This window comes from Pteropus alecto, unplaced genomic scaffold (assembly GCF_000325575.1).
Source record: "Pteropus alecto unplaced genomic scaffold, ASM32557v1 scaffold555, whole genome shotgun sequence".
Taxonomy (NCBI): domain Eukaryota; kingdom Metazoa; phylum Chordata; class Mammalia; order Chiroptera; family Pteropodidae; genus Pteropus; species Pteropus alecto.
The window spans coordinates 591,294-596,471 of record NW_006436809.1 but is presented as its reverse complement, the minus strand read 5'-3'; the positions used below and the strand labels follow the sequence as shown (position 1 = coordinate 596,471).

The 5,178-nt window shown below is 45.7% G+C and overlaps 1 long non-coding RNA gene across 1 annotated transcript; it reads right to left on the bottom strand.

The window, feature by feature from the left end:
* Nucleotides 1-829: 829 nt before the first annotated feature.
* Nucleotides 830-4,669, bottom strand: LOC112481222. Its single transcript, XR_003046839.1, has 3 exons — nucleotides 4,572-4,669; nucleotides 2,689-2,761; nucleotides 830-1,107 (listed from the first exon to the last, which is right to left on the bottom strand). It is a non-coding gene; the product is annotated as an uncharacterized LOC112481222 (long non-coding RNA).
* Between the last annotated feature and the right edge of the window lie 509 nt (nucleotides 4,670-5,178).

Below are 5,178 nucleotides of genomic sequence, written 5' to 3'. Positions count from 1 at the left end.
CCCTCTTTCTCATTCTCTCTCTCCTGCTCACTTTTTTCTCAGAAGTCTCAACTGCCTTGATTTCCCCTCCTACCTCTTCTTAACCTCTCTAGCCATCCCTTCCTGGCCTGCTTGGGGGTCTGGTTCTCCACCTAAGTGTTGGTACTCCATCCCCCTCTTCCTCATGTCCTCCCAGGATGATCTTGCCACCGCCATGGTTTTGATTCCCATTTACATGTCAACAACTCTGAAATCTACTCTCCTGCCCACTCTCTGCCCCCTAAGCTTGCGACACTCGTATCTAATTGTTTGCTAGACATCTCCATGCTAACATTGTCAGATAAAGTTCTGCTTCTCCTTTCCCACCGTGTTCCCACCCCTAAGCAGGCTCTTTTTTCAATGTAAGAATTGAGGGACCCTTTGAACCTGCTCCATCTAGTTTCTTTTCTAGACAGCTAACCTGCCATGGTCCTGTTTAGGCATGTGTATGAAAGCACGTTGAGCAATAGCCAGGACTCTACACATGGAAACTTGCATCAGTAATATATAAATAGCTGATGCTGGGTGCCGAGGCCAAAAGAACACGCAGCACTTCTTCCCTGATCACACCCATGACTTACCTAAGCAGGTGTGAACCTCTGACTCAGTGGGTGTCCCCCCAGGAAAGAATTACTCATAATTTCCCTATTATAGGAGATAAGAAGCTATAGTGATTTCTTTTACTTGTATTTCTCCTGAAGAAGAGAGTTCTCTGAGCAGGTGGTTGTTAGCCACAACTTTAAGCACCAGTCCTGTATCAGTGTGTCCAAGGCTTACACAGGAGGCATTTCTTAAGGAAAACGATCTCCACTTTATTAAAATGTATTGTGCTTGGTGTCTATCTGTCCTCTCTTCCCCCGTGGGAATTTCCAGTTGAATTCCATGAATATTTACCAAGCAAATATAATGTGACAGGGCAGGGCTAAGTACAAGACCATGCCTGCCTAAAGGGACCCAAGGACTAAGTCTAATACAAGCACACACCCGTTTGCTGATGGTCACAGAAGCCAGAGGAACGAAGTGCTGTGTGTTCTGAAGAAGGGAAATGTCTCCTTCCAGGTTGGCTTTGCGAAGTCATCTGAAACAGACCTTGAAGAATAGATCAGATTTCAGGGAGTGAGCATGTGAGAGAAATAAGCAAAAAAAAACAATGATGCACCAGGAGAGAAAAAGAGTGATGAAAGGCAAAAATGGCTATCAGGAGAATATCTTCAGAGAATTGCAAAATAAACAAAGTATAATAGTAAGAAAAGTTTCTCATAGCGAAGGCCAAATAGTTAGACTATAGGAATATCCTGGCAGTTAGAGAGAGGCAAGGTCATGAGAGTAAGATTATTATAATACTATTATCCTATGGAGGTGGGTAGTAGAGGCAAAATCACTGTCCATTTGCCCTTCATAGGCCCTCCCCCAGACCCAACCTCTTTTTGGACTTCCCTTTCTCACTATCATGAGCAGGATGGGTGTCAGTGGCTCCAAGACCCACCTCTATCCAGCTCCCCAGGGAGGACAGTGCTCACTCAGAAAGAAATTGCTGCTGTGTTAACCCGTCTTTTCTGGTTTAGTAGAATGTTGTCCTTCATGTCTCCTGAGTGGACACCTCTCACCTATCCCAGTTGTAACTGAGGACATCCTTTCTAGTTCTTGACCTTAAATGAAGGAAGTGAAGCTTCTTAAGGACAAAAAACGCTCTGGGCCTAGTGACCTCCTGAGGTTAGCTGAGCAGGAGATGTTTCCTATTTGCTTTGGGAAGACCTTAAAAAAACTGAAGAGGAGTGAGGGATACTGGTAATTATAATTGCTAATGAGGTTGGGACTTAACAAATCAAGCCTGCTAAGTAGTTATAATTCCCCAGTTTACAGAAGAGGAAACAGGAGCTCAGAGTCGCTTTGTCCTTCTCTACAGGGAGAAGCAGGGGCTGAGGGAGAAGCAGGGGCTGAGTCTGGTTTCCCAGAGGCATTGGCAGCACCCGAGAGTGTGGGTAATGCAGGTATCTCTTGCCTATATTTGTGGACCTTGCGATTTGGAAAAGCAGCACTGTAAGGCAGGAACACATCAGACAAACGAAAGTACATAGGGAGAGGGTGTGCTGGTTAAAGTTGTATTTGGCTGCGCATTACAAGGACTCAATATAATGGCTTAATCAAGTAGGAGTTTATTTTTTTATCTATCAAGAAGACTGGAGCCGGCAGTCCAGGGCTGATGCCGCTGCTCAAAGTCCCCAAGGACTCAAGTCTCCTGCTAGATGTCTTATGTCTATCTTTCTGCCTCATGGGTACAAGATGCTACTCCTCCCTCAGGCATCACATCCACATTTCAGGCAGAAAGGAAAAGAGCAAAAGGCATGCTGCAACTGAATCTTTTTTTTTTTTTAATCAGGAAAGCAAATGAAGTCCTGAGAGTCCCACCAAGCAGACTTCTGCTGATGACTCATTAGCCAAATAGTCACAGCCACCTAGATGCAAGAGAGCCTGGGAAGTGAGTGTTTTTAAGTAGCACATTGACATTTACCTAAGATTGAGGTTCTGTTATTGAGGAAGAAAAGGATAATGGAATTTGCAGAGGCAATCAGCTCTGCCTCCTAGAGTATATCAAGTTATATGGCCAAATGATAAGATGGAGGAGCTACTGAGAAAGGACATTCTTAGTAGATGAGGGGGAGGTGTTACCTGAGTGTTTCTCCATCTGAGGTGCAGGCATCTGCATGGCTGTTCTCTTGTTCCTGTGGGTGTGGGCCTGAGGCTGACAGAAGAGAGTGTATTGTTTCACTTGCCCCAGGTCACTCAGATAGTAACAAAGCAAGAACTCAAGCTATTGCCTAACCTCAAGCCTGGGTCCTTTCCACTACCCTATAACATTTGCAAAAATAGGTTCAACAGACCCTTGGAAAGCCACAGAGGCACCAGAAGACCTCTGGAAGGTATCCAAGCAGGTGCACAGTGGACAGGGCTTAACTCCTTGGCGTTCGTCTCCCAGAGAAATTTCACCTTCATGTTTTTTATTATATAGTGATAAAAGGATAAAAGGACTAAACACTCATAAACACACACACCACACACACACTCACACACAATCTACTATATAACTATTCTGTACTTTCACTATTCAGTGAGCATTTTAAGATAGATCTAGTTATTTCATACATTGATAAGTGCTCCGAGTTAAAAGGTGTGGCCAGTGCACATGGGCTCCAGAAACAGCTCATCCCAGTTTGGTGCCAGCATCAGAAGACTTCACTGTCTGAGATGGAGTTAAAACAAGGGAGGCTGAGGTCAGGCACCTGCAGAGGTGATTTCAAAATAAGGCATGAACTAGACTGGGATATTCTTGAGTGTCCTCAGTGGAGTACAGAATAGGCTGCGCCCCCTGTGAGTCCATCTCACTCACGGCAGCGTGCCTGGGAGATGGTTTTTTTAACAGAAGGTGCTGGTCTGAAGCTAAGAGTAGAATGCCTGTCTTCAGCTTGCCTTTATTCAATAGTCTGACATTGTTTGTAAGGAGGAAATAAGGAAGAGACAGATGTGGGGTTTCAGTGATGACGTGCAGATCTCTGGCTTTCAGGACAAACAGGGGAGAGAAAGCTATCGACCTCCATATAGGAGAGGCTGCAGCCAGCCTTCAGGGCACCTATGTGTGCTTTTTTTAAAGGACTCCACCTCATGGTGAATTAAATAGGAAAAGGCACTTTTTCTTCCGGGCAGCCCATAGGTAGGTATACAAGCATGGCAACAAACCGCACTTTTAGTGCAAATAAGAAAAAGGGCCCCTTTCTCTGGCAGGTAGCCCATGCACTATGCCAGGCTGGGAGGCCGAAGGGTGTGAGTGCAGGCGGAATTCAGCCCCAGTCACCCATTTGTGAATTCATAGGCAGGGCCCGAGATGCCCAACTCTCACTGTACTTCAATTACCTGTTAGAGTACACAGTCCTGCATTCTACATAGCAGGGGGACTGTTGGGTAGATCTTAAGACACTAAATGTTTCAGTAAGAATTATGATGCCTAAAAATAGAACAGTTGGTAGATTGGGGGAGGAGGTAATATAGCAAAGAAGCATGAGAACTATACAAATTGACTAAATATTAAACCAACTTATATTCAGAGACTGCTGCGCACTGCTGCACACGGGAACCTGGCTGATCAGCACACGGCCAGACCACAGGGCACCTACAGGGAGATTCTTGATGAAATTACCAATAACTACTTCCCCATGCCTTTAACATTGCATACCCATACCCGGAAAGAAAAGATTTAAACTCAGTTCCACAAACACTCAGGGACTCATTCTTTGACTTGGAGAGAAGACCAGGTTTCTGTCTGTGGAGCGTTACTCCTTGTCTAGTAAACTTTTCTTTGTCTCTAACTCTGGCTCACACTTGAATTCTTTACTGTGTGGATTCAAGGATCTTCTGGGCGGGGGCAGGGAACAGGGCTTGAGTCCTCACTTGGAGAGATTCACCCCATCCTGCAGGGGGAGGGTGTCTTACTCACAGTTCCTGGAACTACATCTTAGAGACCCAACACATAAACAGTTAGTGTGGAATTAAGGAATTACAGCATTCAAAGAGAGGGCATCAGGCAGCCATCTTGCAAACACCCAATATCCATTCTTACTCCTCCTTCTGATGCAGTTGTGCGAAGAAAGATGGCCATAGTCAGGCTCCCCTCCCCCCACCCCACACACATACCCTTAGCTAACTTCCGATCAGAAGTGACTCAGCACTTCTCCCCTTACATAACCATGTGCCCAGTACACATGCGCGGGCTCCTATAACTTGGCAGTGTGCCTCTATTGTTTAACCTGTGTATATAAAGGCGCTGCCTCCCTGCATGGCTGGCTATGCCCTTGCTGGAATAAAGAGCTATGTTGTAGTTGCCTACGGCTCCCCACATTTTCTTCCAACTGCCGGAGCCTCATACCCCTTCACTCGGAACCTCGAATCTGCAGCAACACAGCAGAACAGGGCAAATTTCTCTGAATGGGGGGAAACCAAGCCCTGCATTGAGAGAAAGAGGGTCGTTTGGCAGAGAGTGTAGAAAGAATTCAACACACACACCAAAGTTAGGGGCAAAAGGATAGTTTACTAGAAAAAGGGTAACACTCCACAGAGTGTGGTCTCCTCTCAGAAGCAGAGTGAGGGGAACCCCAAGTGTTCAGGGAA